At 42.4% G+C, this 27,875-nt stretch overlaps 1 long non-coding RNA gene across 1 annotated transcript in view; it reads right to left on the reverse strand.

Annotated features, from left to right (window-relative positions):
• Positions 1–3,588: 3,588 nt before the first annotated feature.
• Positions 3,589–27,875, reverse strand: part of LOC135188462 (uncharacterized) — a 144,790-nt gene continuing 120,503 nt past the window's right edge. The window contains exons 2-4 of the long non-coding RNA XR_010307703.1: positions 10,579–10,808; positions 5,980–6,149; positions 3,589–3,686 (exon numbers count right to left, since the gene is read on the reverse strand). This is a non-coding gene — a long non-coding RNA (uncharacterized LOC135188462). The remainder of the gene's footprint in view (positions 3,687–5,979; positions 6,150–10,578; positions 10,809–27,875) is intronic.

A 27,875-nucleotide genomic window follows, 5' to 3' on the forward strand; every position in this document is an offset into this window, starting at 1 on the left:
CTGTTGTTAGGAAAGCATTTTATTTAGATGAACAGATGCTCCCTTTTTACAGGGGAAAACCACTGCTCCTTGGTAGCTCTTCCTCTGGCAATAACAAGCATGGGCTGACTGCACCCTTCTCTAGAATTACCTCCTGTAGATTTTGGCTTGTGAAGGATGGGGCACTTGGAACAGGAGGGAATGATGCAGTCAAATCTCTCATCTCTGTCCCTGGTTGTTGTGGATGAGGGCATGAGTGAGGCTGACAGATCAGAAAGGGGCTGGTAAAATGGACAAGAAGGCAGATCTCCATGTGGTGAGGAGGCCTGAAAAGAAGGAAGTGATACCAAAGGGCACATGGTTCTGGGAAGGCTATTGCAAATTGTGGCAGTGATGGGAACCATTTCCAGCAGACAGGCTGGGGGCAATGAACTATTTTCCCACTGACCTTATGGTAACATGAAGTGAAAATTCCACTCTAGTATTTTCTGCCAAGTCCTTAAAGGCAAAACCTTAGCAAATGCCTCATGCTTCTGCATTAATTCACTAGCAGGTGCTCTTCTGCACGAGCCCTGCAAGAGCTTTATTACCAGAGGTACACTAACTATTAAACAGCCATAAGCTTAACCTGGTATTTACAGTAGGACGGTGCCTTTTATTGCGCAGAGGGAGGTAACTCCCTTCTCAGCCCTCCAGGTGGTCCCTTCAGGGCAGGGTTGAGGCACATTGGCGAGAAGGGGTGGGGTTGGGTGGGAGAGGCTTTCATTGCTGCCCTACCTGTTCTGGGCATAAATGGAAATGATCAGTCTCTAAATCCTGCCAATTAGGCATGCTTTACTGGCATTAGAGTCAGTTTATTATGATAAGTATAACTAAAATGTTTCTCTGTTGAAAAAAAGAGAAACAACAACTCAAAGGCCAAAACCTGCTTTAAGACATTTAACTCCCAGACCAGGAGTAGCAGTGCAACCTGTGAGGTATCTGACCTACCCTAGACAGGCAGGAGCAGGGTATCATTCTGTAATACAGAACAGCACAGGGACAAGTACGTCCTAATGGTTGGACTCAATGATCTTAAAGGTCTTTTATCCAACCCAAAGGATTCTATAATTCTCACATGTTTGGGTACCCCTGTCCAGCAGCAACTCTATTAGGAGAGCCCATGGAGCAGGGCAGGAGGGCAAAGTCTGCAGTTCCCTGCAGCACCCTCTCCTCTGCAATAACTCCACTTAAGTATCCAAGATAGCATTAGATGTGGGGTAAAAAAATAGTGGTAACCCTTTCCTAGGCCCCACCTCTCAACAAAGCCCCACCTACATGTGAGAGCAAAATCAGATGCTCTTTACAAGAGGTATGAAACTACTAATCAAGGTATCACCTGTCCTCTCAAGTTACAACCTTCTTAATCTTCCAATCAACAGATTCTGGTAATGAAGAGACAATATGGACCTCTTGATTCTATTGCTTCTTGTTTTCTGCAGACTGTGACACGCACAGTTCTCATTTTTGCACACTGCTCCCACTCTGAGGGTTATCTTGGTTACCACTGAGGCCAGAAATGATGAGGCTGTTTTTTTCCTCAAAGAAAAGTTATTTTTGCAGCATGTGCTTCTGTCTCTGAAAATATGATTATGTTGTGCTGCCACGCAAGAGCACAAATTGGCTTTGTTCTCAGCTGCACTCAGAGGAACTTCCCAACAGCCCCACAGTCCTTTTCTTTGAGCCATTCTCACCACTGAAACATTTAGTTTCTGCTAGTGCAAAATATGCATTTGAGAACTATACAGACGTCAACAGCTTCAAAACATGTTTTATTCTGAGAAGAATCTGTCACTGGGACTTGAGTATGTGGAAAGGTCTTTTAGGAACCGAAGAGGAAATGGGAGAATTAATTGTCTATGCAAAAAACATTTCACGTTATGTAAAGTTCACCTGCGAGGAGCAATGTCTTTCACTGTCATGTCCTGAGAACTTTGACCAACTCAGCCTCCTGCTTGTCAAGATCCAAAGTTGTTTATAATCCAATTACTCTTGTGTACAAATGTAGGGCAAAAAAGCCCGCTCATTGTAAGCCTCTTTACAAATGCAGCACTGGGTTCTTCTCTCCTGCACCTACCACCCTGTCGTGAGGGGAGAAGGGAAATGAATGTGGCCTCCAAATAAACACCTCTCTCAGCTAATTTGTGCTCTCCTCCAGCTCCCCCAAGGATTAAACATTAGCTAGGGATCTCAAGAGGGCTTTGGACACACTGCAGAGATGAGTTAGCTGATGGGACCTGGCACGGTGCAGGTGGGTGTTGCACTAGTTCCGTGCTAGATGTTAAGCACAGATGGTTGCTTTTAGCCTCTGCTGCAGAGTCTGCCTGCATTAATTAGGTTGGACTGATGATGTAGTGGTTCTGGAGTAAGGAAAGTAAAGTCCTGTGCCTGGCATTGCTACAAACTTGTTTCAGGATCTTGGGCAAGTTACTTCCTTCACCTTTCTTTGCTTTGGTTCTTTTATCTGCAGACGGATACTTCCTGAATGTGTTTCAGGTATTATTTGTTTAAAGAGCATTGGAATATGAGACATGAGACCATGACAATACCATATATTAATTATTTAAATTTTATATTAAAAGCTAAAAATACTAATTAATTCAGCAGGGAAAGTCTTCTAGTAAAAATGACTGGAAGCACAACTGTCCCTCACTCCGTACACTTCCCCAGCAGTAACATGACCACACAGAGTTTGGCTCATTAGACATGTAAAACAGGCAGATGCTATTAGAAAGTAATTTTTTTTCACCCAGTGAGTAGTGAAGCCTATCCCTCATGATGAAATCCTCTGCAGGGGCCATATTTTTATCATGCCTCATACTTCTCAAGGTGTTTGAGATCACCCTCAAAGCTGCATACCGTCTTCCCTTTTCTCCTCTTGAATGGGCTCTGCCTTCACAGCATTCCACTGAGTCCCCAACATTTCCCTTTCCCATTCCCTTCCCCCTGACAGTCTGTAATTCCCGATGTTGGCGAGTATCACTGTAGCTTTATTAAGCATGTAATAGCACGCTCTTCAGGGACAACGTGTCATGATAATAAACCATCCAGGTAATTAGGCCTGACTCGTCAATCAACATGGAAAAGGAGGACTGAATGAAGTTCATAAAAGCATCTTTAAGAGGCTGATGGAAATGTTTAAAGAAAAAAAGAAATTAGCAGTGTTTTGTATTGTTAAGTATTTTGCAGACTAGAAAATTAATTAGCAAGGGAAGGACACACTCTTCTGGAATGCCCATAGGTGGCCCATTATGCCCCATTTTGCCCTCTGACTCATCCCTTCGCAGCCACAGATTCCGTGCGAACAGGAGCAGTCATGGCAGGATCAAGTTCTGTGACTTACTTGTGTGAGTAAGCAGCCATAGAGGGAAACTTCCCCCTGAGCCGCCGCCAGGGTACTACAGGCAAAAGCTTGTGAAATGACTTTCCTAGGCAAAAAAACCCAACCAAAAAGCCAAACCAAACCAAAACCTTTTGACTTCTTTCCTTTTCAATTTAGGAATTTTATTATTTTTAGGTGAAATGCTAAAACTGTGTCTGTGGTGAGATACATAGATCAGAGGCTGGATGTGTCCCACATGGAAGATCTGAGATATCTGGCACTTGTGCTTGGGGCCCTCCTGCACAGGAGAAACTGCCCCCATGAAGGGAATGTACATTTCCAAGATCTAAGCAAAACAGAAACAGAAGGGTGCACTTAAACCCTGAAGCTGTACAAGCAAGTTAGCAAGACCAAATCCATCTCTCCCAGACTATGTGGAAGGTCATCCACAAATTAGGAAGCAAATTATTGAGTTACCAGCACTGCATCAACTGAATAAATTCTCACCACCTGACTGACTAAGGCAATGGATACCACCCCTAGCTACAGGTAACTGTCCTCTCATTATTAACCTTCATTAAGGTGGTCATCTCCAAGCCAACTGAATGCACAGTTCAGCCACTGACAGAGAAGACATCAATTAAATTAATGTAAGAGTATTGCAAAACAGTAAGTAAGAAAGACTGCTACCAAACAACAGCAGGGAGGTTCACTGCCCTCCAACATTTGCTTCCCAAACTCACAAAGCCCGGCTCTTTTGGGGAAATTGCTCCATGACTGGTGGCAACTCTTGCTCTGTGCATTTGATATGGGGGAGAGGGGCACCACTGGCACCACTGTCTAAATCTGACAGCAAGGCCAAGGATGGCACTTAACTGCATGAATCACCAGCTACTGAAATGTAAAACCTTGCATATGCAAATTGCTAATTAAACACATTACCATAGTCGGTTACCCATACTGTAATCTTAAATCGTATCTCCACGTTAGGCATGCAATCACACACCCATTTTTTTTCAGATTTGCATTTGTGAGCATGGTTTCCTGAGAGTTAGGTCCAGAAACCAGTCCAATAACCAATTTTTCCTCATGTAGTTCCAAGAAGGATAAAGAAGAGTGAAAATATGCTGAGTGGCTTTCTCTCCTGAGAAGTAATGGGGAATTTTACAGACTCAGGAACTGATGTGGACAGCTGAGTGACAACTGAGAGGGCCAGATGGTGAGCTATGCATGCTCTCCTTTAATCTAATGCCTATCTTTGTGACTCCTTCGACCCAAACAACATGGATTCTCCTCTCTTAGCAAACATTCAGGCACAGGAAAAGACTATGTGCCAGATTTTTACTTTATTTACATCGAACTATCTGAGATTAGAATCTGAAACTAGAAACTTTCTTTATTCGGTTACAAATAGCTATATTATGCAGTTTTAAGGGGTTAAGAAAAGGAGGAAATCATAACCACAGAAGTCATAAAGGCAACTTATCCCAAGCCAAATAGTTTTGTTTCTAACGCAGAGCTTTAATTATAACATGTCATATAATGATGACATAGTGCTATAATAGGCAAATATAATGCATTAATCTGATATTATATTTTGGCTTTAACAATAGGTGCAGCGAACCAGCCTTAGTGGATAACTCATTCAGAACCTATCTGCACACTCCACCTAGATACTTATCTGCCTCTTTAATTAAGTGGAGGGAAACTTCTTGAGGCCATACCCATAAAGCCAGTCTCTGATGATAGCAGAGTTACTGGAAGCCTTTGGTAATCGTTTACACCCACGTACTGTGGTTAGCTTCCAACTCTGGCTCTTCCCTTCTTGCTTTGGAACCACCTATTTATCCCTTCATGTAAATCCCCTAGTGGTTTTGTACCAAAAGGGGTACAAAAGACCTCCAGGGGTTTGTTTGAGCAAGATGTCAGCACTGTCATTGTCCTCCTCATGACTGAATCAGGCTTTCTAACTGAAGTGGTGAAGAAAAGAGCTTTGGCAAATCTTTCAGTCACCAGTGTACTTGAGATGGTAGCCACAGCCTGCACCAGTGAGCACAGCATGGCCAGTAACACCTTCCATAATGCAAGGTCCCTAGGCTGTCCTCAGGTTGTCCTCAGCATGTGCTTATGGCAAGCAGAGACACTGCAGCAACCAGCTTCAGTGGAAGCAGGGTTGGGCCTTGTGGGATAAAAGCATCCTTCCTGATTTTGTGGGACCTATGTAACATTGAAAAATACCCATTTTGGCTCCTTCAAACACAAAGAGTTTGTAGGATTTGCACGCCAAGCTGAAATGTTAGCCATTAATGTACATGAAATGTTCACTAATGCATTCATTTGGAGAAGGTGGCTGCCTGAGTTGCACTGCTCGCTCTCCACTGGGAATTGTGAGGAAAATGTCCTGCTCTGAGGCAGTAATGCACCAAAATTGTAAGGACCAAACATGTAAGCAGCATTTGAAGAAAGCACAGGGATGCAAGTTATGAGCCTATGCGAGTCGACTTTCTGAGGTGACTACAGCCTACAAGTACTGTGGTCCTGTGGCAGAATAAAGGCAGCTGACTTCATGTTCCTATGTTCAGTACTAGCTAAGCCAGCCACACAGGGTGAGCACAACTAAAACGGCTTCAACAGCTTACCTTTTGCCTTTCTCTCTCCTTTTGCAGCTCACTTCCGTACTCTCCTCCAGTCTTTTCCAGCATGAAAGGCTCTGCTAATGACCTTTGAACAGATCATGTTGAGAATGTCACTGCAGAGCTTCTTAATCTTATGGTGGCGCCTAGATAATATGGTGATGGGTACTGAAATGCTGAAAAACAGACAGACAGATAGCTAGATAAGATTAGATATAGAAGCAATTTAGTCAGTCATCATACAGAGCAGCTGACATAAGTTCATTTGTAAAGCCAACTGCTAAAATTGCTTTAGAAGTCCTTACATTTTAATTCTGTTGAAAGACAGACCTTTGATCTGAATTGTTTTGGTGGCATGTACATTATTTGAATGGAACCTCACCTGACCAGGTAATACCAGACCGGTCATTCCTGGCATACTATTGTCATAGGAGAAGAGTGTACATGCAAATCCATACCTACCAATAGCTCAGGGGCAGGCAGATAACTGAGCATCATGGAACAGATACAGCCCAAAAGCATGAGCACCACTTTATGCTGATACACAGAATGAATCACGGCTAATAAAAGGCTCAAACAACCATATATATGCCTACATGTAACCCCCAAACACTTTTAAATGAAGCATGATCAGAAAATACACTAGATAAGTGTTATTGCTTCTCTTTTTTTCATTCATATTTATTTATTTGCACTGAAGAGAAATGCAGAAGGAAGAAAACTAAACCAGACCTGTCAGATTCACCATTGTTTATAGGCAGTTTTGTAGCGCAGCTTTAAGGTACTAGCAAAACACTTGGATGTTTGTACTGCATTCATTGCAGGGACAATTGTTTACATTCACATGTTGTGTATTTTTCTAATTCAGCATTAAAAAACAAAATCAAAGACACTTCCTGGGGCAGTTTATTTTTGAAGTGGGTTATTTGTTTACACTCTGAGGCCATGATACTATTCCCAGCTACAGAAGGGGTGAGAGAGTTAATATCAAAGTGTAGCTTGTTAATCCACGTATTTCTCTGAGCAGCATTCACCCCAGCACAGACACTTTGAACCACTAAGTCCCACTAAAGCAAAAACTGCTAAGTTCGTGGGTGAACCACAGAAAAATGATTGTGTGTCTTCACTAGGGATGGCTGAAGCTCAGAGAAGATTCTGTGGTTGAATTAGAATAAGCATTCAAAAAGTTCAAATGTTAATCCAAGCCTCTTTGGTTTATAATGATGGAAGTCACTCTAGATCTTGCTTACTCATTCTGGTTTTAATATATCCTGACACAAGCTGGGTTTGAACTCCGCACAAACAGCAGCTGTCACGAGAAGCAGCTCCCTGCTTTGTACCCACTTGGAGTCAGTAATTGCAGGTGTACAGAGAGATCAATTGAGCAGCAGTCTCCAGACGGTGTCTTATGTCCTTCTGTGACACTGCTGCATAGACTGCTCTAAGGCTTCAAGGCTTGGATTAATCTTGCTGAGCTGTTAGGATCCATGTTTCCTTAACTTTTGGGATGCTCAATCTCTTTCTGAATGTAACTGCCTCTTGCCAGTGACTACAGTGAAAAGAGATAATTGGAGGATCTCATATATTTGCCTGTACTTTGGAAGGATCAAGGTCCAGCAGTCTTGTGAAATGCCTGGTGTTTGGGTATCTCCCTGACCTGTACCCCATAGCTAGTCTGTTAAGGGGTATTTTAAATCAGCTTTTCTGCTCTTTGATGTATTCTAATGGACTGCAATGCAGGCTTGATGCTCTAAACAGAAGTGTTCAGATGCAGTACACCTAGAGCCCTATTCCCCACTGTCTCAAGACTGTACAGTCAAACCATGGACTCATAGCAAGTCTAGAGAGTGTGTAAAATGCTGTCTAGCACACATGGAAGTGCCAGGCTCTCAGTCTCTATAACTTAAAAGCAATAGAGGATGAGATAGGTATTTACAACAGTTAGACTTACATGCCTAACGCCTGCAATGGCAAATATTTGGCTTCTTATACATGCATTTGACATTTGCAAAGAGTGTCCAGCTTGGCCATAAATAGAGCAGGTGCATTTTTCCCTTGCACACCGAATGCTAAGTACATGCAAATCAAGCACAGAAGTGTGCCACCAGCTGAGGCAGCCATTCAAAATAGGTATTTTAAAGCATTGCACATAGTATAGTGCTAAAGAAAATAGTTTTAATTTTCCAAATTAACAAGCAATGATCAGCTCTTGGGGATTTTTGAGAACCAGAGAACTCACACATTTCTGTCTAGGGTTTGGAGCATGACTTCAGGTACCTGTTTTTTGAGGAACATTGGCCAAATTGCTAGCAGGAAATCTGCAATTAAACATTTCAGACTAAGATGCTTGGAAACCAAGGCTGGGCAGAAACTTGGACAGCACAGCAGTAGTTTACAATGGAAGCAGTAAAAATGTTTAAAGAACCTTGTTCCAACAAAATTCCACTTCAGGAAAAGGGACAGAAATGTACTTTTTGTGAACTTGAAATGTATACTTTTGTGCATATAGTGATAACAGCATTCCTTCTGCAGCATTGTACACTTCCAAAGCTTTGGATGAATAACTGCAGCTAATGAATAATAGTAACTTCAAATAAAATCTTAATTGCAAAACAAAGGAATAATAAAGAAAAGTTGGTTGTTGTTTTTTTTTTATTCAAAGCTTAGAAAAGTTTAGGCTGGAGTTTTGGGTGAAGGACTGGTTACTGCCTTTTCCCCTTTTATCTGAAGCAGCTCACTCAGACCTAATCTTCATCATCTAAACCACACGATTAACACACGAAATAACTTTGGAGCAAGCCAGGTCCAAGCAAGGAAGCTGCAAGTACTATCATGTCTTCATGATATTAGCCAGCAAAATAACTGTGGTTTCTTCAGATTTTTGTGCTTCTTTAATCCCCCCCTGACACACACCCCCCCAAACTCTCTACATTTATACTTTCCTTGAAAGGGTTCTGCTTTTTTGTTTCTTCTTTGTGCTGGAAACTTTCAGATTTACAAACTCACTCCCAGAGGGAGTGTTTATTCTCCCAGACAATCCCCAGAAGACTGAGACATGCCTGGACCCTTATACAAAATGGCTAAGGATGTCTCTCACTCTGTTCATGTTTGTCGGTCACAACCACACTGTCCAGCCAGATAGAACCTCTCCCACCTGGTCAAGCTTAAAAGAAAGTGGCTATGGCTATGTCATGTGAGGAGACTGCTCCTGCCAGTGTGTATTAGGCTTGTTCAGAATATTTCATCTGAATTGGTTGTTCTGAGAAAATAGGTGGTTCTTTACTTCTTTCAGGATCCCAATGGGTTTTAGGTGGGAACTCTGTACTAAGCTTCTCAGATCACAGCAGTTCTGGGCATGTCTAGACATAAAGTTGCTGGTATTGGAAGAAATGTTATCCCGAACAGGGAGGAACCGACTGAATTGTAGGTGCTTAAGTCCTCTTTTGCATCTGGCCCTAACTTGCAGGAGAGGAAGAGCCAAATGCTCAAAGGCAGCTTCCATTTTATGGCTCTTAATTATGCCAAGAAAGACACAAAAAAAAAAAAAAAAAAAAAAAAAAAAAAAAAAAAAAAAAGGCCTCAATAATTTTGCACCTGCATTGGTACTGGAGATGAGGGAGAGCACTGACCAGGCAGGGACAGGCTCTGGTTCTCTGCCCTTTCTTTGCTCTGTGAATTCAGAAGTGAGAGAGACTTCATGGCAGCAGAAATCATAGTCCCCATGTGTGCCATACAGCCCTATGCAAAGCTCTGTGGTTGGTACACTGGTTGCATGTTGGGCAATGGCATGGAGAAGGCTCGTTTCCTTGGAACATTTTCTGCTCATTGTACTGCTCCTTCCCAGCATTTCACAAACTGCCACAAAGAAGACAACAAAAAGGAAAAATAAAACCCTTCTGAAAATGAATTGTGTGTCTCTTCCCTCACTATCCCAATAGCCCTGGCAAGCTCATAGAAGCCAGGCAGAGCTGGTCTCTGCTGGATGCTACTCTTTGCACAATTTTATGATAATTCTGAGGAGTCTGCATGATTGAATGGTGAAAGCACAAGGAAGGAAGTCAGGATTCTCAGCTTTCATTCCTGGTTCTGCCACCAAGACCCTGTTTGTATTGGGATGACATATATAAACTCTTTTGGTTGTCCCATTGGCATGAACCTTAGTTTATGTATCTGCTGTGTCTGTTATTTCTAGAGCTATCTGAGGCTCAAATCAAAACAATAGCAAAATGTCCTAATTTATCTGCAAAACAGATTATAAACCTAAGAACTACAACCTCTCTACTCTGATTCAAAGCCTGTTAAAGACAACGCAAAGACATATGTTGACTCTAAAGTATGCTTCATAGTGCTTGCTCTTGGTCAGATGGAAAAGGAAGGCCACTAGAACTCAAGAAAATGGTGGGAGATCTATTATGTATATTAATAGAATATAAAAACATCATCAAGGGATTGTACAAGCAAGACTTCTGCCAAGGCTTGGCTAGAATACATGCATTTAGGGACTCAGATTTTGCAGCTCCTTGGCTCATCCTAGGAAGAAAACAGCTTTCTGTCTTAACCTCTTAATGTGAGTTCTATATTTGTCATTTGTAGTACTTTTCATACCTGGAAGAACAACTCAGTTGTGCTTTCATGGCAAAATTCCCAGTGATTTCATTGTAAGCACAGCACAGCTCACATCCTCTTATTCTTTGCTTTTGGGTCTTTTTCACATCTTTCCAAGCTGTGAGGCTTGACTCATCCTCTCTTCACTCAGGCTCATCCTTGATCTCTTATTTCTCTGACATGGGAAGCAGCTGATAACATTCTAAAGATCCTATTTGTTTCTGTAGCAGCTAAACCAGAAAAAAAAAATATTAAATTGATTCAAGCACTGTCTTCTGCACCCATTCAAGACATCTCTTGCTTACAGTATTTTCTCCTTGCTTTCCATGGTAAGCTTTACAAACAAATTCAACTGTTCTCAGATGGGGCTTAGGGAGAACAGGGCAAGTGGACAGTCCTAGCTGCCATAGAATCATAGAATCAACCAGGTTGGAAAAGACCTCCAAAATCATCCAGTCCAATCTAGCACTCAGCCCTATCCAATCAACTACACCATGGCACTAAGTGCCTCATCCAGCCTTTTCTTGAACACCTCCAGGGACAGCAACTCAACCACCTCCCTGGGCAGTCTGTTACAGTGGCAAACCACTCCCTTGAACGATTGCAGGAGCAGCCTGTAAATGTAGATTGTGATCATCCCAAAGCACAAATTAAAAAAAAAAAAAAAAAGAAAGAAAAGAAAATGTGAAAATAAAGTCTCAAGATTTCACCACGTAGCACAATTATTTCAGTTTTGTAGTTGTCAAAACAGCCCTAGCAGTGTGGCCCTTCTTTAGGTACCTAAGGTTGTAGCCAGGTGGGGGTTGGTTTCCTCTGCCAGGCACCCAGCAACAGAACAAGGGGACACAGTCTCAAGTTGTGCCGGAGGAGGTATAGGCTTGATATTAGGAGGAAGTTCTTCACAGAGAGAGTGATTGGCATTGGAATGGGCTGCCCAGGGAGGTGGTGGAGTCACCATGCCTAGAGGTGTTCAAAAAAAGATTGGATGAGGCACTCAGTGCCGTGGTCTAGTTGATTGGACAGGGCTGGGTGCTAGGTTGGACTGGATGATCTTAGAGGTCTCTTCCAATTTGGTTGATTCTATGATTCTAATTCCCCGGGGATGCTACCTACAACCACACCTACAACTGTCTTTCAAAATCCTCTCTAAAATGAACAGAGTGGTTCCAAGCAAGTAGCAGGTTACACATAAACCCTGGGTAGTTTATGTAAGAACATATTTTTCCTGAGTTATTTCAGGTCTTTACCAAAATAATAACTGCAAAGAAGTGAAACCATCATCAACTAACAACCACGTCATCTCCACTTCATATGCTGTCATGGTGCAAAATGAAGGAGTTTGAAGAATACAAACACTGATTATATATGGAAATGCTCTGGGTTCTGATCAGAGGTGCCTCTTCTAAAAATATACTAGATTTCATTCACTAGCAGCAGTGACAATAAAGATATTTTGATTCATAAGGAAGTGCTTTGACTCAAATGTTTAATTTTGCTTTAAGGGTTTCTAAAAATGTAATTCAGTACCAAACTAAAATGGGAAACCAATGAATCCCAACTCTAAAATGTTTTCTCTTGGAAAATGCTAGAATGGTATTGTTTGATGTGTTTGGAATTCCAGGGTGATACAACTAAACCACACAGTTAGCTCACAAAACTTTTCAGTTTTCCCAGGTTTGAACTTTTTGGCTAAGATTATCTGACAACAGATAATGGGAGGATGTCACTGTGAAGCAGTAATGTGCTGCCAGGATTTCACTATCTCTGAATACAAGCCTGTCACAGCAGTGTGCTGCACTGTTTTATCAATGATATTTGGAGACCTCTCAGCTGAAAAGTAGAGTGGGTATAACAAGGAGTAAGTCACATTTCACCTTTAGTACATTACTAGCTGTGGCAAAGTTACATCTCAATAAACCCATAAACTTCACTTAACAGGAAAATAATATACATATTTGTGATGCCCCAGAAACAAAGCATCACCATTAAAACAGTGATGATTCTCCCTCAAGATTTTCTTTAGGCATGTCCTCAAAATGAATCCTAGGCAGGTAATTTATTGTTTATCCACATGACATTTAAGCAACGTATTTAATACTGTTGCAGTCCAAACTTTAAATTTAAACATAACATCAATCCAATGAACTCTGGCAAATAAAAGGCAGCAATGGAGTGTCAAAAATTCAAGGAGCCTCTGATCTAATTTAAATGGTGTTGCTCTCAAAAGCTGGCAGCAGGGAGTGCATCTTTTTCAAATATTTCTATTAGAAGCTGATGTTTATGATCGCTCTCAGCTTGGCAAGAAAAACACTCTTCTAAACATTTACATTTCACATTCTTTTGGACAGATGAAAAATGTTGGCTTGCAGTTCTCTCCATTGCAGAGAGGCTGTGAGGAATGCTATAGTAGAACGTTAATAGCCATGGACTCTCTTTGCTCTTTGATGTACTGTGTGGTAGTTTTTATACTAGTTGTGTTCTTAATGTTGTCTGTCCTGATTTGAGTTTCACTAGAACAACATAAACCTAGGTTTATTTTTCTAGCTAATATAACCAAAGTCAATTCAGTGATTAATGGTGCTTTGTACTGACATTCTAGTCATCATTTGGAGACTTTCCCATTTCACAGAATCATAGAATGGTATAGGTTAGAAGGGACCTCAAAGATCATCCAGTTCCAACCCCCCTAGTGACTGCTCACTATACACTGTTACAAAACTCCCCAGCAGAGTCAGAAAAGGAGCATTTTTCCAGAGATGCAGTCTGTGAAGAAGGGGCTGTTGCTGCTCTGTCCAAACAATGTGCCTGTGTTCTGGTTTGCCTGCACCTCTGACCACAGTGTGCAGATGCTGGCAACAAAAATGACCATGTAAAGTGGAACCCCTGGTCAGTCCCTCTGGCTCCAAGGTAACTACTTCCCTGAGTAACTGCCACGCTTGAGTAAGACAGCTGGGCTCTGAGTGCTGTGTGTCACCCATGGCAGGCCCCAGCACACAGCTCTGGTGAGCCCTCACAAATAGTGTCATTAAAGCAGGTGCCTGCCTACTCACTGCCTTGCACACAGATTTCCCAATCTGATCCAACCTAATAGCATCAGGGAAAAAAAAATTTGCAGTGGCTTTATTCTTCACCAAGAGTGCTGTTTTTAGTGCAGTGCTTTGAAAGTGCATTTAAATTGTTGATGTATTTGGTGTGATCCCCATTCCAAAAATCACTGAAGGAAGTGCATGAATCTCCCTGACCTTGTAAAATGAATTGCTGAACTAGGGCGCGGGACACCGTGAAGTCCTAAACACTGCTGATTGCCAGGGAAGTCACTGAACACTGATGGCAACAAAGGACCACAGGACTGAATACACACAGGAATGTATCCACATGAAGAATTTTCTCTATGCAAATCACCTTGCTGCAGTGTTGCAATCAGTGGGAGTCCCCAGATGTGACTGCTCCTGTGAGTAAGCCCACTCATGGTCTGAGGATCTGCAGAATCAGGCTTGGTGGTATCTGCTGGATGCTTGTGCACTATCATTTTAATTCAGCTTGCTAAGGTGTGTACACCCTCTGTTAAGGTACATATAAACCACAACCACAGTCAGTTGCTTCAGGTCTGGGCCATTTTGCTGTCAGCTGAAGATGTGAAGCTGATGGAAGTGGCTTGTTCTACAGCCTGTGGGTGAAGAATAACATTTGCCATATGCCTTGCTGGTAGCAGTAGCAGAGAACTCAATTTCACAAATTGTGAATATAAATTCTAGGTGTGAAGTCTTAATTGCTCTTCATAACAATACAAACAAACTGTACACATATAATGCCCTTCGTCAGAGGAATTCAGGCAGCTTGGAAAGTTTATTAAAGTCTCATCAAACCCTGATGTTGTGACAGTATCACACGGAGAGCCCCTGCAGCAGCCTTGTCTGGGCCATGGCAAAAATCCCGGCCCTTCTCTGGTGCAGGCTGCTGGCACTGTGAGGTCAGGAGTACACTCCATTCTGGCAGCTCCCTGTGCCTCTGCTTAGCTGAGAGTTTATGTTGTTTAGGGAGGTGCTGTTATTTGGTAGGATAAAAGCTGGGCTTGCTGGCTTACATCAAACTTGTTTGGGAATATTTGCAAACTCATGGAAACAAAAGACAATGCGTCTTGACAAAACTTTTTGGTGTAACTCTGTGCAAGAATACTCTCATTCCAGAATTAAAATGACCACACAAAGACTGACTCAAAGCTAACTCCCTGCCAGCCTTTAGAAACTGAAAGTCCCATTTTAAAGTTGAAGGCACCGAAACCCCACCACGTTTTTATTTAGCTTGTTGTTTCCAGTGTGTACATCCCCTAATATCCAAATAAAGTCAGGGGAATCTCGAGACACTCAGTGACAATTGCCTTACTTGAAGACAAGCACCCAAAAGCAAATAAGGTCACTTGAACCTTGAGCTGCTCAATGACTCCTTTCAAAATAGACTTTAAAAATAAAGTATCTTTCAAGAATTTTGAATTTTTTAGCCTAAAGGACTGGGACAGAGGATGAAGCTGTGAAATTCTTCTTCTCATAACCAACCTGTTATCAATCAGTAATCCATAACCATATAGATTAGAACATACAGGTCTCTATAGAAAACCAGTAACACCACAAATAATAGCTCAATAGAATCTATGTATAACCAGTGTCTTGAATAACACTGAGAACACTACATACAAAAAAACCCAAAGGAAGCAGCTGAGAGTGGGTGGGAAGCAGTAACCAGCAGGCTGGCTAGGAGGAAGAGAGAAATAATAAGGCACTTATTTCCCGGGAAGGGCCAGCAGCTGTATTTACAGAGGTCACACACCTTTGGCCAATTAGGTCTAAACCCAGAGGAACCACTGGCAAAATATCCATTGCTGCTGGCTTTGGTAAAAGCCAATTAGAGACACATTTATATTATAAAAACCTAATTTCTAGGGAATAAAAGTGTGGAGAACTTCTTCAAAGAGTTGCCCAAAGAAGCATGGAGTAGGGTTAATGGATCCCTATGCCTGAGTGCGTGGGCATTCTTTTTTATTCCAGGAAGGACAGCTTAAAACATTGCCTCCTCTTGCAAAATTTAATCCAGCACTGAAATATTTTGTATTTGTTTACCTTACATTTGACCTGTTTAGTTCCTCCCAGTCTAGTATCTAAATGTTGAACTTGAATTGTTTCTAAATAAACACTTGCTTTACTATGAGGCTTGCCTGACGCTGGCAGTAAGGTAAATGAAAACAAAGCTATGGCATTACAATGTGATGGAGATCAGAAACTGAGTCAAAGAAGCATGTGTGGGTAACCCTGAGAACCTGTACCTCAGCAGAGCTTCATGATCTGCAAGGGGCAGTATTTTCTGCCGAACAGCAAAGAACCAGTGCAGGAAGCTGGGAATGGCAAGTGTCAAGTTTTCCACGGCAATCCCTGTAGTAGGCACTAACAGAACCTTTTTCTGAGGTGCAGAGACTCCCCACAGCTTCTCTAAACCATGGTGCTGTACAAGTAGACCAAAGTCATAGCACTGGTTAGTGACAAAGCTGAAAAGAATCCAAATTGCCAGCTCCCTGTCCTAAATACCAAATGCAGTCCTGCCTTCTCCTCTAGGATAAAAGCTTCAGGAAAAAGATTCTAAAAGCTTTCAAGAAGCAGTCTGGATTTTGCTGTTAAAAGCAGGAAATATTATCAAAGGACCAGAAAATTCCACAAAGTAACACAACAGTTACTGTTGCAAAACTCTGGGGGATCTCTTCTGTGGCACAGAGTTATTCAGCAGCCCAGATTCATGCAGTATTTCTTCGTTCTCCACAGTCATAAATTCTTTTTCCTGTTTTGGATAAATTCTGTAAGCTCAACTCTTTTGGCTTCAGTGAGAGCCAGGCCTTGCCTAAAATTTAACATTTTTATTGTCCTTTCCATAGAACACTGATGCTGTGTTTATCAGGTTCATTTCTTTTTTTCATTAGAAGTTAATCGCAATGCCATTAGCACTGCTTTAATGTCATGAGAATCACACTCTGTAGGGTGCATCCTATGACTGCCTCAGAAATCTCTCCCTGTGGATATTTTGTCTCTGTGTAACAGTCTGGTTCCAACTATTCATCTTTGCCAAGAAGAACAATGTTACCAATTATTCCTACAGTGGAAAATAAATCAGAACAATCATTTGTTTTCTTGCAGTTGGTTGAACATATCCTTCATCAGGAGAATTTAGCTCTAAGTTGGAAAAATCTCCTATTGCCTTCTCAGCCTCTTCAGCTTGCACAGGACCCATGGTATGCCAATGCAACAGATGAGTTATTTCACTTGGGAGGTAGGAATTGTTCCAAGTTCATACCTGTTCAAGATGTAATTCAGTTTTATGAGGGAGACTGGCATATTGCCTATCTAGAAAAAAAATCTGTGGCAGTATTATGCAGAGCATAGAAGAGCTAACACTGACCCAGTAGAAGAAATGAAGAATTTGAGGATGTTTTTGCAGAAAAAAAAAAAAAAATCTGTCATTAGTGAAAAGAAATCAGCTGAAATTACTGAAAAAGCAGTTCTGATTGTGCAACCAAGGAAACATAGAACAAAACTCCAGGGCACAGAGAGATCTGGGAGAAGGTACTACCGATGCTTCTTCAGATAAGGACACATCAACATTCACTGCCTGAGCTCAGAACCCCAAACATTTGTATTAAAATTACAATCAGTTTATGTTCATGGATTGGGACGTGACTAGCTCTAGGACTTGGCTTAAACATGGAATTCACAAGAATTCAGATGTGCCATTACCTCGAAGGTATTAGAAACCAGAGCAGATGCACACTCAGGTTTTACAAGCAGCTACCCTCCTGCGCACACAGCTGTGAAAACCTGGCCCCTAAAGCCTTTTTTTGTCTTTATTTTCACTTTGCAGAGGTGTTGTCCGAGGTGCTGAGTGTCCTCCTCAGGTCACTGTGAAGCTGAAGGAAGCTGCAGGTGCTCCATGCCACTGAAAATCACGTCGTTGGCTTAATCATCAACAAAGTCTCATTACCAAGACTTGCAGCTGGTATCCAATGAAATCTGAGATAGCAGCCAGAGTCACAAGCAACCAGCAATACCAGTTTTTCTAGAAAATTAATAAATGCAAATGTTAACTGTTCTAAATTCACTTAATAAACAAGTCACCTGGAAAGAGTTGTGGTTTTCATTAGAATGAAGAATATAAATAGAAAAGGAAATAAAGGGCTTGATATTTGGTGTCCAATAAACCCCACAATGTGGCCAAGTTTTCCAGGACTCCCTGGGTATGCAATGAATTAATTAGCAAAATGTCATTGTAGTCTTTCAATCACTATAAAATACATTTAAATGCTTTCTAAGTGTGCAGCCCATTAGCAACTAATGAAGCAGTTGCAGCTGATAGGCAGGATCCTGTCCTACACAACTCAGAGCAAAGATGATGAACAAGACTAAACCGTGTGGCAGGCACAGAAAGCTGAGAAGCTCCAAGCAAGTGATTTTGTCCTTAGCTAGTGAAAGAGACTGGCAAGGGAAGAGCATTGCCAAGTGCCTGATGAACACAGAAGCAGTGAGTCTCAATACGTGCCCAGTGTCCATTTGCACTGAATGATTTTGAGAGAATTGAGCAGAAGAACTTGAGATTCACTCCTGTGTGCTGCACTGAGTCTTGGTATTGTTCCCATCCTTGCCTTATGCCCAGTACAACAGCTTGCTGTTCTGTAAGAGGCAGACCAAACCTCAAGTAAAAGTTTTGTGTGACTGTTCAGTGCAGAAAAAAATATGCTCCTCCTGAAGTCCTGGCTCTAGGACACGAATGTGGATTCCCCTGGATATCTGCCCAGATCTAAATGTGAATATGGAGATGGGTGTTATTGCTTGCACTCTGTTTTGTGTTCAAACTCTCCCCTGCCTGCAGTTTCCAGATTTCTCCTATTGAAATTAGACTGAGGTTATAAATTTAAAGGTTATATCACATAATTTTCTTGAAAAAGAATTATAGATTGAAAATAAGTCTCTCAGGCTGAGAAAGCTTGAAAAATAATACACTTGCCCCCAAAGGGAAAGGAAAAAAGATGTAGAAGGAAAACAAAATTACTAACCGCAGTTAGCCTTACAAAGCTAACTCAAAGGGTAGACTGCATTCTGAATCTGGACCACAAATCAGATCTTGCCAGCTTCTGCAGTGGCCTAGACATGTGTCACCTTCTACATTCCTCAGTAGTCTCTGAGGAAGCAGCTGTAATGTGCAGTCACAGTCCCCAGCCTTGAAGCCGTCACGTGCTACCTGCCCAGTCTGTCAGAGTCCAGGTGATGACACTGCTCTGCTCTGTTGTGTGCACAGCAGTAAAAACTGCCCAGCTGGCCTCTGTAAAAAATAATCGAGTGGCTCTGCTGGAAGCATCCTGCGTCTTCCTGCAGTTATGCGTTGGAAAGGACTCTCTGACTCATCCTCCTAATTTGCATATCCCTTTGCATCTTGACATTAACAGTCAAGAGCCATTTGAGCCAGCTAGAAAAGCCTCATGTTTGTGCTCTCCCATGCAAATACCTCTTCTCCCTATATATTAGTTACTGTGTGTGGGTTTTCTCTCACTCTCTCTTGCCATATGTGTGGGAGTTGATGGCATCAACTTTATGAAATCTCAGTGCATGCCAAGAACAGCTGGAGAAGTTGAAACAAGTTCTGGGTGAGGTGAGTTTCATGGGCAGGGACTGAAATTAGCAAAGGTACTGTGGCTGCTTGCCATCCTGGGAGTCTCACATAGAGCATGTGGGCTTTGCCTGCTCCAGAAGCAGATTCCTCATGGAAAAAAAAAATCGATTTGATTGAGATAATGACAATGGTAGAGGTAGCTGAATTAGAAGAATCTGTTCACCAGGACAGACCATCTCTGCACCTCTGCTGTGACTGCCTCATTATGTAAATACAGAAATTTCATCATGAGTCTGAGGTAATTAATATCTTTAGCCAGCATGTAGCACTCTTCATTATCAAAACACTTTACTAACATCAATAATTAATCACCACAACACTCTGGGAAGGCTATCATCTTCATCAGTGGGTAAACTGAGGCACAAACATTTAAAGGATCACAGCCTGCCAGTGGCAGTACTTCTGTGTCCCAAGCCTGGTGCTCAGTGTGTTACAGTGCGTGACCAAGCTACCTGATATGATTTATGATAAGAAGGAACAAGAGGGCATTACAGGATGGATGAAATAAAACTCCCTCCAGCTTGCACACAGAGCAAACCTGTTAATCACTGGTTGCTCCCTACAGATCTCAGTGGTCTCAAATCCAGGATGTTTGTCCTCTCATTGTAAAGCCTGTATGTTGATCTTTCTGAATGTCCCTTTCAGCAGTGCAGCAGTATTCCTGACCTGATAGATACACTCTGGCTGTAGCTATGGCTCAGGTATTCACATCTTTTTCTGGATAGTTGTACAATATGAAGACTCAATGATATATGTGATGAGTGTTACAAATGGTTTCATAACTAGCATTTGCTTTTGAAGCACTTTACACATCTAACTCAGAAAAATGTCCAGCTTTTGCCTAAATCTTACACACAGGTACATTTGAGTCTGGTTCAAAGTTTGATCTTAGGCTGTCAGTTTTCCATAATCAAGTCTTGTTTAGGCCAGAAAACACAGCTTTTATCTTATCAACTTCTGCCATTATTTCCACTTGGACACCTCCAAAGGTCATCTGTTACTGCTCAGGTATGTCATTTCCAGAAAAATCTGGGAAGAATTGTGAAAGAAGTGACCTGCCTGCCCAACTTAGGAAATGGAACTCCAGTGCAGCCTACTAAAACATGCCAAGCACAACTAAATGAAATCTTGCTTTTCTGGAGACCTCACAGGGAAGATCTGTCAAACGTAACAGGTTGTCATTAAAAACAATTAACCTAATCAAATCCCCTTTTTCTCTTATTTCTGCTTAGTCAGGTAAATATTAAATGCGGAGAAGAGGAGGAAATCAGCATCTGTGTTTTCATTCAAACATGCGTATGAAGGAGCAAGTACAGATTCATCTTCGTATCCTTAAAGTATTCATGTAATTAGCATGACTGCACAGAGAGTCATGAGGCTTGTCTGCTCGACTGGCCACCTGCATGTCATTCAGGTGGCTGTCTCAGCAGTGACAACGTTTGTGCACACAACCCTACCATTTAAACGTAGGGAAACACACATTTTCCTGGCAAAGTGGACTTGTGAGAGCTGCTCTCCTAACCCCACACTCCCAAGACTGCCGGTACCTGCCAGGACAATTCTTCTCAGTGAAGAGGGAGGTTTTTGTACCTGTTTGCTTTAAAGTAAACTGGTTGCTTCCGAGCACCACCACCGCAAGTACGAGTATGATTCTCTCCTCAGCACTCCCAAACCAGTTTTGTGTTTTCCAGAAGTGGAGGAGGCAAAGCAAAACCCCAGTTCCTTTGAGGTGGGAGCTCACCTCAAGCTGGCAGAGAGGGAAGCTGACCTCCAGTGCATTTACTGATCGCATTTATTTTTAAAGGCACTTAGCCATAAGTCTCAGCCTATGGCTCTGCTTCCTGCAGACACACCTGCTTGTGGCTCTGAAGGTACTCACTAAGCACTAGTAACACCCAGCATTTATATAGGGCTTTTCATCTTCAAAGCACTTCCCGAACATCGTTTAATTAATGAATCCTCACAGCCCTCTGTGAGGTATGCACAGTTATTACCCCCACATTTTACAAGTGAGGAAAACTGAGGCTGCGATTAGCTGAGGCAACACTGTGGGAATTGGGATTAGAGAACTCAGGAGTGCCTGGACCCCTGTCCCACGCAATGATTGTCAGGCTGCCTTGTTGGGAAATGCATATGGTACCTCAGCTCAGCACAGTGCGTTGAACATGATCAGAGCTGACCCTTTGGTGCATCAGCAACACCTTTTCTTCCCAGGTCCACTTAGATTTTCTGTGCAGAGATATGGAAAAAAAATGTCTATGCTTATCAGTTTCAGATCCAGTCCCAAACAGAAGATCCAAAGAAAGACACCGGGTCTGAGGTTCCAGACAAGGATGGCTTTTATTGCCTATAGCACCACCTAACACATTCAAGTTCAGTGCCTTCTGAGTGTTTCAAAATGGCACAGAAGAGGACTTTCACCCAGAGGTCTCAGAGTGCTCTATGGACAAAGGACAGTGTTGCAATTCCAAATCACAGCATGACTTTGTGCAGTCTCTCAGCCCCACTCAGCCTTGGCCTCAGCTGTAGATCTGATGATTCACGACCCTCAACCCACATTCATGAAAGTTCAGTGAGTTTCACTCACATCCTCCTCAGAAACTCTGGGTTCCACCCTTAAGAAGCCCCAGGGTATCCCAGTTCCCAGCTGACATATGGAGGACAGGAGCAGACTTCCTGGTCATAATGCTAGCCAGTAGGGTGAGAGAGGGCACCAATGATGGGGGTTAAACTTGGATGGTTCAACCTTGTCAAACTTGAACATCCAAGAGAACCTGCAGGGCTTGGTTCCTTTCCAGCCCTCCAGGGCTCTCACAGCCCTAATTATTATTGTTGTTGTTGTTATTACAACAAAACATTCATATACTGCCATAAAATATAAACTAGATAATACACGTTCCTCGCCTGAAGAGCTCAGGCTTTAACAGGCTGGACATTCTGAACTGGATGCCTCAGGAGAGACAGGGAAGGCACAACCCTTTTGCAGCAATTTCCCCTCAATTCCTTTTAAGTGTGGCTGGACACTGTGAAGGCATTATGGGATGGGGCAATTAGCAGCTGAGATACAGCATGCTCCTACAGCTGTGCCTCAGCTCATGTTCTGCTGTGTGCAGCAGCTGTGGGAGAAAGATCTGTGGCTGGCAGTCACCCTCACAAAGCAGTGAATGTGGGAGAAATGGGATTTCCTTGAGGGTGTGCTTCTCAAGCTGCAGCTCAAAGCTGATACATACCACTTTGAAAGCAATGTCCTGGTGTGGCAGCATCTCTCAACTCCTGCCAAGTTCTCATGGGCACTGTTAGGGAATTGCTGTCAATCAGCTGATTTGCAGTGCTGGCTTCTGCTGCATTTCTGCAGGTGGTACCACACTGTCTGCCTCAGACAAGTTGGGTGCTCCAGCCTGCTCCTGTACAAGACAACCACCCCACAAGGGTTGTTTCCAATGCACTGTCCTGCTAAACTGAGGTGAAGGAATTGTAATGCTCAAAAGAAAATAGAAGCATGGCAGTGTCCTGTGCCATGGAGTGTGCTGATGCCTTTGCACAGCCAACTGCTGGGAAGCACTGGTGAATCTGTGGTTCAAAAATACTCTTCTGACTGGGACTGATGCTTCTTTCACCTGTGAGGTCCCTTCTGTTCCCTCTTGACAGTGTTTTCCAATCTAATGTGAATGGACATGAGATACCGAGCCGAGGGAGAAGTGGAAAATGTTGCAATTCCTAAGCTGCATTTTGAAATGAAATAGTAATACTTGTAACTAATAATAATCTCTAATGAAAAAGGAAAAAAAGTCCCTGCTCATTCCACTATGGGCACTATAGGTAGCAGGGCATCAGGCAGGCTTATTTGGCCTCTGGACAGACTCACCCGTAAGGCCTAGCATCAACATGCCCTGTGTACACTCCAGATCATTTTGAACAACTGCACCAAAACGAAGGCAAGAAGCACTTTGAGTCCTTTGTGTGTCTAAGTGCAAGAGAGGGATCTCTGGCCAGCTTTTACTAACTGAGGGCTCTGAGCCAGAAACTGTCCCTGCATCTATACTCATAAGTCATAAACCAAACCAAACCAAAACCCTAGCAAAATAGATTTGCAATGAAGGAAACATTTCTCAGAAACACTGCTTTTTCATTCTCTCCAGTGCTCTCTGTTCTCTGATCATTTGACCACAAAAACATTGAGCAGACACTCCTGAAGTTTTTGAATGCTTAATCTGACCTGTCTTAGACCTGGCACAAATCCAAGAGAATATTAAGAATAGGGGCACATCTAATATATTGTTAGGGGATATAATGTTAATGTTCTGATTATTGATCAACTCCAAAGCAATTCTCATCACAGAGACTACAAAGCAGTGATTAAGTCTCACTGGACATCCAGCATAAAAGTTCACATCACCCATTGCTCACCCCTAAACCACTGCTGCTACTTCTTTCCATTCCTTCTCTCCAGGCTTCTATGCTAGCCCCAAGTTAGGCTCTATTTTATCCCTTGGGGATTTTGTTCACATACAGATAGGTTGAAGACTCAGTCTTCATTTTTCCCCAGCTGATCTGCCTCTTTGTGGCCAGTCACTCCTAGGCATGCCCAGATGTCTCATTGACTATACCAGCTGAACTCCCTGCATTTTTCCCTGTGCCCTCCTTTCATTATCCCCACCAACATGCTCTGCCCATTTCTTGTCTGTCACCAAAGAAGTCCTTTTTCTTAGCTGCTTTTTTGTAGCACAGCCCTTACAGTGACTTAATCATGGCACCACTTTCCATGCAATGGACATCTCTTTACTGCCCTAATGCACACTGTTGCACTTCAACAGAACAGTGAAGGGTTTCTTTTTTGCCATCTGCAGAAGGTGATCCAGACAAAATGGCTAATTTCTAAGTTGGCTCCTCATGATTTATGCTTCCTGCCATAGCAATAGTTGTCAATCAAGCAGAGCTTAATCTTAACTCAGGCATTAACTTGAACACAATTAATTCTTGGCAGCAGACATAAAATGCTATGAGCCCCATCTCTTCTGATGGTGATAAGGCTGACTGTCAGGACAGGCTCTGCATTCACTGCTTGACTTCAGTAAGAATTAGATCGAGCCTATACAGACTAATAAAACAAATTACACTGTTGGCATTAGCAAGTGCAACTCTCAAAGAGTCAATTGAGCTCTGTCTCACTATGCCAACCACGACCTTGTCTCAACTTACAGAGGTGGCTGAGATTTTCCCACTAGTTTTCAGGATAACAATTCAAATTACAACTGGATGAGATAAAAAAGCACAAATTTGAGGCATATGGCCTAACCCAAAGGAAAGGTGTTTGGCAGGCTGCAGTGCGAACAGCATTCCCATGGCCAGACATGTGCCAGATGGTCACAGATGTGACCTGCTGCCATCTGGGTCAGTGTGATCTTGCCCTGCCTTCCTCTGCCTTGTTTCTGTTGTCTCACTGCACTTTCTGCATGGCATTTTCAATCTTGTTTTATCTCATTCCACTCATGAAGTTCATTTGTGTGGCTCAGATAAAGCCCTGTTAACTTTGCTGGGGTTCAAAATGATTCAGATTTTAAAAGGAGATGACCTGGGACAGAATGTCACCAGTCTAAATTCAATCCAGATTATCTTCATCTTGAGTTGAGGAACCAGCTGGGCCATCCATTCTACACTAATTGCAAGTCTGACACTCATTGTCTCACTCCCTGTGCTTCATATTTCTGGCTATTTTTCTGTTGTTACCCTTATCAAGAGAAGAACTTAACCAACCTGGCATACCAGCCTGATGCACTTAGCAGATTGTGGTGTGACTCAGTACAGGACTCTTCCTATGTTTTCACACATCAACATAGTTGGTGGACAAGAAGACACAGAAAAGAACATGTGATGCATCATGGAGATTGCAAAACCTTGGAGGAGTCAACAGATTGGAAGGTCCCTCACAAAACAGGTCTCCATTTGCCACCAAAATGGCCTGTTCCTTTTTTGATTGGAGAAGTCTTACATTGACAAAACATCTGAGATTCATTAGGTTATGCACAGGAATACTCACACTATTAAAGGCATAATCTATTGGCAATATGCTAGCAGCTATCCCAAAGGGTCTTTGGTTGTTATCCATTCACAAAGCTGTGCATTTGATGACTAGTGGTGTAAATTACAACACTAATCAAGCTAGGATAAATATTTTTAAATTAGACAGAAACACATTCATACTAACCACCCAGTGAAGAGTATTATACACACTCAGAGGATGAAATGACAAAAACTACCCAGGTACTAAACCCATGACATTTGAAGTTTATATATTTCACCAGAGTTAAAACTGCTGATAGGCTGCTTAGTCAAAAAGTCATCTCTTCACCTGGAAAACCAGGGAGAATTTTGCTCTTCTGTATGATGACAGAATCCTTGCTCAAAACTTCATTTAATTTGTCCTGCAAACCTGCCTGCAGTGTGCACAGTTCTACAGAGCCTTTCTGGATATGCTGGGAGCTGAGGTGGCTGGTGCATTGTATGCTGCATTGTGCAAGGTGTTGGTCTGCTTTCAGTTTGCATGTTATTACAAATATGTTTTTCAACTGGATGAAAACAAACAACATTGATAAGGGTCTTACTGATAAAAAAAGCTTTAGAATGAAAATGGAGAACTCTGTCTTTTCTGCAAAGAGTCTTGATGGCATTCATTCTGAAAAGCTCTGTCTTGCTATGATTGGTACAGACAAAAACCTCATATTCAGTTTCTGAATGAATTCTGACAAGGTCCAAATGCAGGACATGCCTGCAGTGAAACTGCCAAATGCTTGGCTTATAGGAAGTAAAATTCTGCAAATGCAGTTTTTATTTTGGCAAAGCTGTGCAGCACTGGCCTCAAAAATTAACTTCCTATATGCAAATAAGCAACTTATTCAAGAAAACAACTGACTGATGAAAACTTACACGATCTTCAAGATATTTGGGAGACAGTTAATCCTCCAAAATAGTATCCAACAGGTTATGTATCATTACAATGTATGAGCTAGATGTATGCAGTACATCTTCTTAAACACCTCTGAATAAACAGACACCAAAGGAAATATTTTACTGATTTCACTAAAACAAAACAACAACAACAGAACAGAACACCTCCATGTCTGTCATAGAAAACAGCCTCTAGAGTTACTTCCATAGTTCCTCCATGCTGGAATGGTGTCATAAAAAACTTTTCTGTACTCAAAAATGGGTTAATGCTTGTCTGATTGAACATGTCAAACCTGTCCTTTGTCTGCAGTGCTTCTGAAGGGCATACTAGCTCTGTCCCCTCTTCTGCATGTGACCATGACCTGAGGTCAGGCATGCAGAGGACTGCCCAGAGCTTAAAGATAAAGAATTTAGTTAGGGGTGATTTCATCCCAGGTCTCAGTGGAATGGGCTGAGTCCTATCCCACACCACAAGATGATGGGGGCGAGCTCCACATTGTACTGTGTGACAGGCACAGGCCTCAGGCACAGCACTGCAGACAGACAATCACATGCTTCTTTCCCTGAACAGCGCCACAGGCTCTCTCCAGCTCCCGGTATCTGGTATGTGGGACCACAGAACTGGAGAGACCCTGAAGTGCTGGGGTTTGTGGCCCAGTCCAAGAGTGTGGAAAAAACTCCCCGGGGAACTAAGAATCCTCACAATTCTCACTATGTTCCATTCTCTTCCACTTTGATGTTGCTGTCTCTTACATAAATGTTGTTATGTGTTGCTTGTGTATTAAAAACAAACAAACACGAAACAGGACACTGCTGCACCACACAGTTTTCTGTCTTACAAGGGAAGGAGAACAAAACCCTGCAATTAACTTTCCAACAGCTTGTATACATCCATTAGTTCAACTAGAAACTAGGAAAGATAAGGACATTCTCTTTTGTTTTGCATTATCTCCAGCAAAACAGCCACCAGGAGCACAAATACACTCTAACGAAGTCTTCATAGATCTACTACCCTTAAACAGTCTGAGTAACGTTTAAATGCAGTACTCTAACATTACAGGATATATGTCCAAGAATGTACTCTAAATCAGCATTTATAATGGGTTTTGGCAAGGCTTGATATGGTCACTGGCAACTGGCCCTCTGAACCAAGCTCAAGATGACAGTGCTTGGGACACCTGCACTTGAACCTCCATCTGTTAAGGAACAAGTCCCACTGTATTAAGTACCACAGATCTTTCACTGCCTCCTGAAGAAGTGAACTGTAGAGTGGCACAAGGACTGAAAGTGCTGAGGTTTCATGTACTGTATCTGCACTTGGGAATCACCAGATGTGTGCCCATAGACAGCTAATGCAGCAAAGCAGCCCAGCGTGGTCTTACTTTTACTACTGAGCTGCTCCGAGATCTTGTTCATCTTTCAGTATCTCATTTGGTCCTTCTGTAGCTTGGGGAACAACACTTATCTGCTCCACTGAGGCACTGAGGTCTGTAACAATAACTAGGAACTGCTTGATAAGAGATGCTGCTGAAAGACAAAGGTGTATTATTGCAAAATTTTGCGGGTTGGCAACTTAGCTAGTGGCACTGTATTGCATCCAGAGCCCATTTGGCTCCTCACAATGAAATGAGAGTGGGGGGAGAGGAAATCAG

Source organism: Pogoniulus pusillus, chromosome 29 (assembly GCF_015220805.1).
Source record: "Pogoniulus pusillus isolate bPogPus1 chromosome 29, bPogPus1.pri, whole genome shotgun sequence".
Classification (NCBI taxonomy): domain Eukaryota; kingdom Metazoa; phylum Chordata; class Aves; order Piciformes; family Lybiidae; genus Pogoniulus; species Pogoniulus pusillus.